This window comes from Pseudonaja textilis, chromosome 14, assembly GCF_049901715.1.
Source record: "Pseudonaja textilis isolate UNSWEBS1 chromosome 14, rPseTex1.2, whole genome shotgun sequence".
In the NCBI taxonomy this organism is placed as follows: domain Eukaryota; kingdom Metazoa; phylum Chordata; class Lepidosauria; order Squamata; family Elapidae; genus Pseudonaja; species Pseudonaja textilis.
The window spans coordinates 14,051,741-14,063,839 of NC_142003.1; the positions used below are offsets into that span (position 1 = coordinate 14,051,741).

General features: G+C 51.4%; 1 protein-coding gene across 3 annotated transcripts in view; it reads right to left on the reverse strand.

Moving 5' to 3' along the window:
• The window catches only part of LOC113438622 (hexosaminidase D-like), a 49,029-nt gene that overhangs the window by 32,874 nt on the left and 4,056 nt on the right, over positions 1-12,099 (reverse strand). Inside the window, exon 1 of one of the 3 annotated variants that reach the window (XM_026704076.2) lies at positions 7,406-7,865. The exons of 1 other annotated variant lie outside the window; for it this stretch is intronic. The gene's annotated coding sequence lies outside the window, so the exon portion shown is untranslated. Of the gene's footprint in view, positions 1-7,405; positions 7,866-12,099 lie in introns of those variants that run through there. One more of the 3 variants, XM_087912610.1, reaches the window with a different exon arrangement.

Consider the following 12,099-nt stretch of genomic DNA (forward strand, 5'->3'; position numbering starts at 1 on the left):
AGGCTAAAGCCAATTTAAACCCAGTTAACACTCCAAAAACCCGGAGGTGCCAGGTTCAGGAGGCCTCAGTGATACAGGAACCAGCCATGTGCATGAAACAAAACACAGGTTTGCTTTCAAACCCCCAAATAAAAACTACATTCTGGAACTTCTGCTAAATAATTTCAGATAGACTAAGGCAGGGGGTCCCCAAACTTGGCCCCCTTGAAGACTTGTGGAGTTCAACTCCCAGAATGCTCCAGCTGGCTGAAGGATTCTGAGAGCTGAACTCCTCAAGTCTTAAAGTTGCCAAGTTTGGAGACCTCTGGACTAAGGTCTCCCAGAAGAAAATCTCAGAACATTTGGATTTGGGCTGGAACGAAATCTTGGGAGGAATCAGAGAGTGATTTTAACGGGTTGAGTAGTTTTAGGTTGTATAGAACTGTTGATTTGCTGTTGACTGTTTAATACGGTATTTCTCAGCTTTAGTAACTTGAAGATAGCAAGAGTACTTAAGACTTATCTACCACTCCATAAAACTTTACAGCACTCTGAACAGTTTACAACAAGGGTGTCAAACTCAAGGCCCATGGGTTGGATACGGCCCCTAGGGTGTTTAGATCTGGTTCACGGGGCCATCCTGGAAACAGCGAAGGACTGGCCCACGGTGTCTCTGCCAGCGAAAATTGAGCTCGCAAGGGCTGCACCGCACCCCTTGGGGCACCATTTTTGATTGCTTAGGGTTACAAGAGGCCATTGCAGCCGAAAACAGAGCTTAGGAGCTCGTTTTCGCTGGCAGAATCCTCAAGCCACCACTGGTGCCCCCAACACGAGTGATATCGAGCTGGCTACGCCCACCCCAGACCCCTGAGTTCAAACACCAGCCTGATGCGGCCCTCAGTGAAATCAAGTTTGACACCCCTGGTTTACAATGTCCCACATTATCCCCAACAATCTGGCTCCTCATTTTACTGACCTCGGAAGGATGGAAAGAAGGCTCAACCCTGAGCAGGTCAGGATCAAACTCTGGGCTGTGGGCAGAGTCGGCCTGCAATGCTGCGTTCTAACCACCACGCTATCACGGCTCTTAACCATACTGGCTGGGAGTTGAAATTCACCCATCTTGAAACTGCCAAGGCTGAGAAACACGTTTGCAGAAACAATACCAGGCTAGCAGAGTTTCCGTCAATTCCCAGATTCTGCTGGGCATCATTTTTTTGCTTTCCTTTGCTGCCAACCAGCTGAATATAAGAAGCAGTACCCCAAGCCTCCTTATTTGCACACATAGGCTCTCCAGTAGCAATCCAAGAAGGATGGAAAAGTTGAACTACTGCTGTAGAAGTCGGGGGCTGAGCTGCCAAGCTACCCTACACTTTGAGGAGGATACAGAGGATGCCCAATCTAAGGGCATTTTATTTCTGTGGTCAGCCAAGGGTTTGTCATTTCTTTGATCAAACGGTGCTCATGTTGCTGTTTGGTTCTCGTGGACCAGAGAAAAGTTAAACTTTACAGGTGCTTTGGGACAAGGCCATCCTTGCTGACATGAAAATACTGTATAATGGGCCCAAGAAAGAAGTTAGTCTTTTGCATGCATATCACTAGCCAGGCAAGGTCATCAGGTTTTGCTATGAAAACCTGATCACCTTGCCCGAAAACCTGAAATAGGAAGAAAAGAGGCATTTCCTGCTGTGCTACAAGCTATGCAGAAAGGAAGAAATCACAATCAAGGCAGATGAGGACGGCTTAAAGCAAAGAGGAACCTTTTGAAGCAGCACCAGGAGAACAGCGGGGAGCAATTTGCACAGAATCACCTATTTAGAAGGGACCCCAAAGGTCGTTGAGCCCACCCTCTTCTTGGTGCATTTCGGACAGGTAGCTATGTTTGAAGACTGCCGGCAAACATGAGTTAGCCTGTCACTGCGCCTGTTGAAAGCTGTCTCCGTCAGGAAACCCTCTCCACAGTTTCAAGGAACTAGTCGTCTTTCCCTTGCAATTTCAACCTTGGAATGGGATGTGGCCCAGTAAAGGGCTTGCTTTTTACTGGAACTGGAGTTCAACTGGTTAAGGGCATTTGTACCCTGTCGACTTAATCATGTTCCCTCTTCGCTGCTTTGGCAGAGTCCTGAAGGCACCCCAAAGATCTTCAGCTCTGGGTTATATAAGTGTCTCAAAACATCTTGGAAAGGAGGGGCAGCTACTACCCCACCTTTCTCCATCAGCTCTCTGCAGGGGGAATCTGTCCAAGGACAGTTGGGAATCTGGGCAGCAGGTAGATCGACTCAACCAATCACAAGACTGGGAGGGGGAACCTTGGAGGTCTTCTAGTCCAACTCCCTGCTCAAAGCAGAAGTCCTTACAGCATCCTGGCTTTCCCAACCTGTCCTTGGATACCTCCAGTGATGGAGCACCCCACAAAACTATTTCTTACTGCCTGGAAAGTCCTCCTTATTTCCTTATCTCCCTCTAAGGAGCTTCCACTCCTTGCCCCTTGATGCAGAGCATCTCTGAGATGCCGTGGAGCAGAGGTCTCCAAACTTGGCGACTTTAAAACTTGTGGACTTCAACTCCCAGAATTTTTCAGCCAGCAGAGGTCAAGTCCACAACGCTTAAAGTTGCCAAGTTTGGAGACCTGTGGAGTAAAGTCTCACAGAAGAAAATCCACAGAATATTTGGATTTGAAGTCCACAAGTGTCATGTCCCCGTCGGAATCTGATTCGGAGGGGGAAGCCAAAACAGCTGACAGGGAGTGGGAGTGTGGCGATGTTGGCTGTGGAGGAAACTGGGAAGGGCAAAGTCCAGCTGGGCAGAGCAGAGGAGAGGGAGAGCAAGGGAGAGGGAATTCAGAGGAAGACCCAGGCCCACCCGCTCTTCATGCTAGGGCACGCAGGGAGGAACGGAGAAGGGAGCAACGTGAGTTGCATGGTTTACGGGGGAGGAAAGGGCCCTGATTCCCTTCATTTGCTGCAGCTGGGAACACAGTGCTTAAAAAGGGAAGCTGCACGCAGCAAACTGCTGGGAGCAAATCGTGAATTTATCTGGTATTGTTGTGGCTTATCGTGTTCCTGGCGTCTTCCCAACTGTGTGAGTTTTGCCGTGCTTTCAAGTATGAAATTCCTTCTCCTGCCCTGTCAAGTTAATTACTGCAGCTTGGTTTGTTTGGATTTTTAGTTATAGTTTGTATGTACCTTGTTTTGGATTGAATTTTCTACAGTTAAAGGATTTTCATGGGAGAGTTTTTCTGCAGCCGAAGGTAACCTGGACAATGGGAGCAAAGTTGGGGGTAATAAAGGGACTCTTCTTGCTTATTTATCTGTGTTGCCTTTGTGCCACGCCCCTTTGGGTCATTACAACAAGTCTTAAAGTTGCCAAGTTTTGGGACCCCTGCTGTGGAGAGTAATAAATCGACCACCTCTTCCGTGGGACAGCCCATCAAGTCCTGGAAGATGTCAACCCTCTGGTTAAAGGGAGGCTCTGAAGTGCCTGAGGGAGCTGGGCAGGGCTCCCCTCCAGTGCCGAGCAGCACCAAGTTCCTGCACCCTTTCAGTTCCTGCCTCCAGGCCCCCAGACCCCTCCTTCAAGCTGAGTGAACCAGCCCGGAAAGACCCCATTCAGGGGCCCTTCACCAGTGCAATGCAAGGTCCGTGGAGCATTTCTGCCCCTCTGAACTTTCTGCCCCTGATTTGGCCCCTTGCAGTGAGGAGTCCTCTGGGAAGCTGAGCACACGAAGGTCCTCAACACCAGGAGAATCGCCGAGGAGCTCAGGTGGGGTATAGGTGTACCCACAGGTGAACATGCACATCATGCCAAGCCAACGGATGATGCCTGACCGACATATACAATAAAACCAGCACATCACAGTGGCAGGGTGAGCGCTAAACCGAGGACAAACAAGCCACGTGATGGCTTGGCCCACTGTAACAGGTAGTCCTTGACTTGAAACCAGGGGTGGGCTGCTGGGGGTTCGCAGGGGTTCGGGAGAGCCCCTAGTTAATATTCTGTGCAGTTTGGAGAACCCCCAAATCCCATTCCTGGCTCGGCCCACCCACCCGTCCCCTCCCCTCCCAGGGGTCCCCACACGGCCCATTTTGGATGCAGGTAAGCGCAGGGCGTGCATGGAGGCTCCGGGAGGGTGAAAAACAGGCCTCCCAGAGGATCGGGAAGGCCGAAAATGGGCCCGTTTCTGGCTTCCAGAGAGCCTCCGGAGCCTGGGGAGGCCATTTTCGCCCCCCTGGAGGTTCGAGGAAAGCCTCCGGAGCCCTCAAAGGGCAAAAACACCCCCTCCCCATCGTGGTGCAGGAGGCCGGCTAGGCCACGCCCACCATGGCCATGCCCACCCAGCAACCGGGCAGAGAACCCGTTGCTAAAATGTTTGAAGCCCACCCCTGCTAGCAACCATTCGTTTAGTGACCGTTCAAAGTTACAACAGCACTGAATAAAATGACTTTTATGACCGGTCCTCACAGCTATAAAGATTGCACCCTCCCCATGGTCACTGATGATCAAAATTCGGGCACTGGGCAACTGGCATATATTTTGGGTGGCTGCAGCCTCCTGAGATGACATGAGTGCCACTGGCCAGGTGCACACCCAGTTTCCAACAAGCAAAGTCTAATGGGGGAAACCGGGTTCACTCCAGGACCACATGATACACTTAACAACTGTCAGCCACAACAGCCACCACAAAAAGGTTGTAAAAATCACTTAACAACTGTCTGAGTTAGCAACAGAAATTTTGACCCCCCAATTGTGGCCATCGGTTTAAGCACTACCTACAAGCAAGTAGTCAGTCTGTGAAGCAAAAAAGGCTCCATCTCTGCCACACACCCAGAGGAGGTGAAAGTGGGGCTGGCCAGAGTTAGGCTCAAACAACCTGCTACTTGACTCTCTTAGCCTGATGTGTGAACCAGGCATGACGTGATTTGCCTGCAATTTGGCAGTTCGAATCTCACCAGGCTCCAGGCTGACTCTGCCTTCCGTCCTTCCGAGGTGGGTACAATGAGGACCCAGATTGTTGGGGTCAAGAAGCTGACTCTGTAAACCCCTTAGAGAGGGCTGGAAAGCACCACAAAGTGGTATATAAGTGTAAGGGCTATTGCTATTTTTCTTCCTTCCCAGTGGTTAGAATGCAGTATTGCAGGCTAACTCTGCCAGCAATTCGATCCTGACCAGCTCAAGGTTGACTCTGCCTTCCGTCCTTCCAAGGAGGGTAAAAATGAGGACCTGGGTTGTGAGGGGGGGGCGGGGGGGGGGCAAGAGGCTGACTCTGTAAACTGCTTAGAGAGGCCTGGAAAGCAGGTAAAGTGGTACATAAATCTAAGTGCTATTGCTAAGAGGGAGGGAGGGAGGGGAAGCCAGGAAGGAAGGTAAGAGGAAGGAAGGATGCTATCTTGGTGCAGTGATTAGAGTGAATATTGCAGGCTGACTCTGGCCACAGCTAGCAGTTCGAATCCCACCAGGCTCAAGGCTGACTCTGCCTTCCGTCCTTCCGAGGTGGGTAAAAATGAGGAAATGGGCGGGGGGAGGGCAAAAGGCTGCCCCTGTAAACCGCTTAGGGAGGGCTGTAAAAGCACTGTAAAACGGTACAGAAGTGCTGTTGTTATTTATTTATTTATTTGGGTAGCCATGTGACTTAAACAGGTCTTGTTGAGCGAGTTTAGCACGTTTAGTGTTGAGTCACAGAGCTGGAAGGGATCTCAGAGATCTTCTAGTCCAACCCCCTGCTCATGGCAGGAGACCTGATACCATCCCAATAAAAAAAGGTTGTCCGGTCTATTTTTGGAAACCTCCACTGATGGAGGTACACCTGTTATACTCCGTACGTACCATGAGGCAAAACGTCTGTTATATCAGCCCCAAACCCAGCAGAAATCACCCCCATTGGCAGGGCTGTCTTAACACCGGGGCCTGATGGGCACTTGCCTGTGGGCCTCACAGGCATAGGGGCCCCATACTAACTAACCTGTGTATGTTAACCCTTCAATGCACCTTGTATCATATAAATACAGCAACGTTTTTATTACATTTTACTGCCTTTTTGTATTAATAGGAACATGCAAATCTATGTTTAATTTTATCGACCACTTGCATTTTTATTCCTGTGAGTAGCTGTCGTGGGAGCCCCAGGAAACTGCTTTGCCCGGGGCCCATAATGCTGCTAAGATGGCCCTGCCATCAGCGCCACCACAGCTGCCCAGTGACTCTCCTCCAGGCCCAGAATTGCAGCCCCAAAAGCCGGTTCCACCCTCTCGGTGCATCATGAACGTTGTGCACACAAATCTTTGGCCCACATTGTGGCGCAACGTTCAGCCCGCAGCGGAGAACAGTCTTCCCCAACCGGGGCAGCAGCGTTTGTGCTCGGCCGAGAGGAAAAGGGGCAGAGATGGGGAAGGGAACCAGGCGTCCCCGCCGGAAGCCGCAGAAAAACGGCTCCAAGACTGCGCACTCCCGCTTGATTGGACCGCGAGCCTCTGGACCGCGGTCCCGCCCAGCTACCCCAGCCCGGCTTGGGAGCTGCTGCTGCCGCTTCACCTGGCTAAGTCCCCGGCTCTCGGGTGAATGGACCGGCCGAGCGGAGGTGGGCGATGAGGATGCTGAGCATCCGGCTAAGGAGGGAGGGGAAGAGCCGCGGCTCCTGGGCGTCCTCTAAAGACGGTTGAATGGCTCAGCAAAACCAAATCCCTCCGGCCGGCGAAGCCCCAGGTGGATCCGCAGGGGCGGCTCTTTCGGCCCCACCCCACGAAGCCGACTCCGACCCGGGCAGGCCAAGGGAGCAAGCTCAGCCGCCCCCCGCCCAGCCAGGTTGCCCAGGTGGACGGCCCAGGGGGCCGCGGGGGTGGGGAGGGAGGGGGCTGCGTTTGGGGAGGGGGCCGCCCAGGGGACCCTCCGACGGCCACGAGATGCGGAGCCACGGGCGTCGCCCGAAAGGATCCCCCTTTCCGGCGCCCACTTCCCGGGCTGCTCCCCTGCAGCCGGCCGGGGTGGACCTGCAACCGGGGCGCCCCGCGGGGGAACAGCCTGGCCGGCCAGCGCGGCAGCATCGCCAGCAGGGAGCCCGGGGGCGCCTAACGCCACGCAGAAGGGCAGGTCCAGAAAAAGGCCCCGCGGCGGCGGGAGAGGAGGAGGAGGAGGCGGCGGCCCGGCCTCGCAACCCAGCAGCCTCCACCTTACGGGAGGCGCCGGTTCGCCTCCGGGGATTCCTCAATGAATCGCCCCCGCGCTCAGGGCCGTTGGAAGACCGGAATCTCGGCGCAGCTGCCAGTCTCTCCCCCACCGCCCCCGCCACCCGGCGCTTCTCCCCCTCCTCCTGCTGCTTTCGCCCCCCGGCCCTGGGGGCCCCGCTGGTCAGTCTGCCCTCCTGCCCCGCTCGGGAGGGCCCGTCCCGACAAGCGGCGCCCCCGCGAATCCTGCACCGCCGCTGCAGCCCTACCTGAGCCGGGGCAGGTGCAGCTGACAGATGCAGCAGCAGCGGCGACGGCGGCGGCTCCGCTCCGGGCTCGGTCGGCGTTGCCGGCTGGAGGGCGGAGCAGCCAGGCAGAAGCAGCCCCCGCCCCGCCCTGGAAGGCGGCAGGAAGAGCCGCTAGCCCGGCACACTCCGCGCCCCCGGCTGGACTGGCCCGGAGGAGGAGGAGGAGGAGGAAGAAGAAGAAGAATTGGTGCGGGCTAGCTCGGTGGAGCCTCCCCGCCCAGCGGCAGCCTAGCTCCCGTGCGCAGCCCCCGAGCCTCTTCCAGGCTGAGATCGACCTCCGCGGCCCCCGGGATCGGCTCCCTCCTGCCTTCCTCCACGTTGGGCCGAAGTCCCGCCGCTCCCGCGGACCCCAAGCTCCCCCCTCCAGCTGAGCCCCAGCCAGTCCAGCCAGCGGAGGCGCAGGATCGGGCGGGGCGGGCCGCCCCCAAGGCTGCCCCAGTCCAGGGAACTCCACGCGGGGTGGGTCGACTCGCAGGTGCAGGCCTCCCCCGCCCCCGCCCGGACCCCCTTCCGGGGGGGCTGCTGCACCCCACCCGCGGCCACCGGACCCTCTCCCGATTTGGCCGGTTCGGTTCCTGCAAGGGTGCGGGGCTATTTTATTACATGCATGCGGCATTATAAAAATATATAGAGATGCCTAAAAGCGCTTTAAAAACATCGTCGGAAATCGAACTCAAACGCAATGCAAGGAAATGCTTTGAATGTTTTCTCCTTCCCTTCTAGGTTCCCAATCAATACTCGGGTTATTTGCATTTTTTCTACGAACAGGAAGGTTATTGCACGTATCCATTAAAACAGGGGTGTCCAACCTTGGCAACTTTAAGACTTGTGGACTTCAACTCCCAGAATTCCTCAGCCAGTTGAGGAATTCTGGGAGTTGAAGTCCACAAGTCTTAAAGTTGCCAAGGTTGGACACCCCTGCATTAAAAGCTTTCCTGGCCTTGGGAATTCTGGGAGTTGGAGTCCACAAGCCTTAAAGTTGCCAAGGTTGGGGACCCTTACATTAAATCATTGCCTCTTTTCCTTGTTGTGTCTCCTGTGTCTTTTGCTTAGAAGCTCCGTTCCAAATGTTTAAACTTGCCAATGCAAAGGTCACTCCAGCTTAACCTGGTTAAACTTCTGTTACCATGCAGTTAGGTTTGCCGCTGCTGCATTTTTTTTTTTCTGATTTTGCTCTCTCAGTCTAGTATTGTGGACAAGGATTTACCTTTCCAATATTGGGAAAAATTTGTTCTTATCACTATCCAGATGTATCTTGGTAAGCTGATCACTTCAGGAAAACCCTGGCTGAAGAGTATAAATAAGTATTTGAGAGTGTATGCCTATCTATATACATACTCTCTCCAGCCAGGTTTTTCTAAATGCATTTTGTCTATGACCTCTAAAAGGAGGTCCACTCCGAACTGTCAGAGCTAAAAAAAATACTACCTCTGCCTTTTCATTATTAATGCATCTATCATAAACCTGCCGTTGTCTTGCATCTTTCTCGGTTTGGTATGTATATAGGATTTCAGAAATACTACGTTCAGCTGATGCTGGAGTCAAGCTTTTGATAGAGATGAGCGGTTAAGAAATATAAAATATAAATACATTTTAGCAGAGTTGGATTTTCAATTATTTCAATTACTTTCGGTTTGTGGGCAGGCCTGGAAGAAGGCTAATTTACAGATAGATGTCAAGGCAGCCTACAGGTTGGGATTTCCTTAACTGGCCCGATGAATGATCTCTGGGAATTACCAAGGAAAGCATGACTCTGCTCATTGTCCTAAACTTCTCTGCTTCTTTTGGTGCCACCGACGTTGATCTCCTTCTAGATTTGGAAACAGGAGACAAGGTGGCGCAGCGTTCCGATTGCAGAGAAGAGCAACAAGGATGATGAGAGGGCTGGAGGCTAACCATAATGAAGAATGTTTACAGGAAATGGGTGTATCTGATCTAGTGAAAAGGACAAGGGGTGACATGATAGCCATATTCCAATATATTTGAGAGGCTTCTATAAAGGCTGTATTCCAAAGCACCAGAAGTCAAAACAAGAAAAAACAGATGGAAACTAACCAAGGAGAGAAGCAACCTAGAATTAAGGGGAAATTTCCTAACAATGAGAGCAATCAATCAACGGAACGGCTTGCCTTCATAAGTTGTGGGTGTTCTATCACTGGAGGCTGCCGTGCCCCTGGTGGAGTCCGACTCTGAGGAAGAGGAGGAACAGCCAACAGGGAGCGGGAGTGTGGCTCCAGAGGTGGTGGAGGAGGCTGGGGAAGGGCAGAGGCCGGCTGAGCAGTCAGAGGAGGACCCAGGCCCATCCCCTCTCCATCCTAGGTCACGCAGGGAGGAGAGGGTCAGGGAAAAGCAAGGTCTACTCAGGAGATGATTACTATGATCCTCCTCGTGGCTTGCAGGTGGTAGTTATGTGTATAAGTTTGCACAACTGCGCAGTTCGAATTTGCAGGAGTCAATTTAGGGTTCCTTGAAAGAGGTTTATCTTTGCTGGTGTTCTTCCCATGGATTCTCCTCAATTATTTTCCTGGAGTTTATGGTAAGTTATCTTGGCTTGCTTCGGAACTCTCGTCAATGCGGTTTGTTTGGTTTTCATTTTTTGCCTCATTATTTACTTTTGTGACTTTAAACTGTGCCTAATCAAACAGCGAAGTTGTTGAAAGCCTTACTGGACTTTAATATATGTTTTGGGTTTTGGATTATTTTCAGAGACTACGGGTCATCAGAGGCTTTCGAAAAGAGACTGGACAATAATTTGTCTGAAATGGTATAGGGTCTCCTGCCCAAGCAGGGGGTTGGACTAGCAGACCTCCAAGGTCCCTCCGAACTCTGTTATGCTGTGTTCTATGATCTCTCAGGGATTGCTTGGAGACGCAGCCCAAGAATGACATAGAACAATCAGTTCAGTTTTTTCTTTGGTCGCACTAAGAGACAGAATCTTGCCAGACCAGAACTTTACTACAGGTAGTTCTCACTCAATGACCAGTCACACACACACACACACACACACACACACAGAGAGAGAGAGAGAGAGAGAGAGAGGCTACTTATGACCTAGTTTTGAAGTTCCAACAGCTGCACCTATCCCTGTGGTTACAAGTCACATTTCAGCTACCTGGCAACTGGCTTACGTTGACAGTCATGGCTCTCCAATTGATTGTGATTGATATAACATTACCTATCCCATATTGTTTCATCTTATCAAGAAATAGGGTGTGATCTACTTTGTCAAATGCCTTACTGAATTCCAAGTATACTGCAGCATTTCTCTGATCCCATAAATTTAGTCACTTTATCAAAAAAGGCAGTAAGGTTTGTCAGGCGCAACCTATTTTTAACAAAGCCAGTAATTACCTTGTTCATTTGTGGATACTCACAAATCTGTTGCTTGATTATCCTTTCCAGGATCGTCCCAGGTATTGATGTCAGGGTGATTGGTCTGTAGTTTCCCTGATACCTCTTTTTTGCTCTCTTTTTGAACATTGGATCCCCATTAGCTCTTTTCCAGTCCTTTGGCAGTTCCCCCATGCTCCAGGAGCCCTCAAAGATTTCATTCACTGGTCCCAAGATCACATCTGTCGGCTCTCCCGTACCCTGGGATGTAAACCCTGCCCGAAGTTCCTACAAGTTTCATTCTCTCAACTAAAAGAGGGATACAATTAAGACCAAGGGAGGTACCAATACCACTTTATAAAGCCTTAGTAACACCACACCTAGAGTACTGCATCCAGTTTTGGTCACCACACTATAAAAAAGATGTTGAGACTCAAAAAAAAATGCAGAGAAAGGCAACCAAGATGATGAGGGGACTGGAGGCTAAAACATACGATGAATGGTTATAGGAACTGGGCCTGGCTAGTCTAGGGAAGAGAAGGACCAATATTTGAGGGGCTGCCCCAGAGAGGAAGAGGTCAAGCTATTTTCCAAAGCACCTGAAGGCCAGACAAGGAATAATGGATGGAAACTGAACAAGGAGAGATTCAATCTAGAAATAAGGAGGAATTTCTTGACACTGAGAACCATCAACCGTTGGAACAGAAGTTGCCTTCGGAAGTTGTGGGAGCTTTATCACTGGAGGCTTTCAAGAAGAGACTGGACTGCCATCTGTCAAGGAATGGTGTAGGGTCTGCTGGGTGGGTGGGGGGGTTGGACTAGATGATCTACAAGGTCCCTTCCAACTCTGTTAATCTGTATCTGTAACTAGTGAGACCGCACTTGGAATACGGCTGCAGCTGCCAAAACAGCAAATGCAGTTCTGGGCTGCATCAACAGAGGGGATAGCCTCAAAGATCACAAAAAGTGATGGCACCACTTTATACAGGATAGCCGTCTTCCAATACTTGAAGGGCTATCACAGGGGAGAGGGGTCTATTTACTCTCCACAGTACCTCAGGACAGGACAAGAAGCAATGGGTGGAATCTTGTCAGAGGGAGGTCCACTTTGGAAATAAGGAGGAATTTCCCAAGAGTAAGAATGATGAATCAGTGGAACAACTTGCCTCCCAGAGTTGTGGGTTACACCATCACTGGACTGGAGAAGCTTTTGTGCAGGATGGAATAAGGGTCCCTGCCTTAAGCAGGACTAGAATTCCTATGACTCTATGATTAAAACATTAAAGCCTTCACCTTTCTGACTTTAACAGATAAGGCTGGTAATT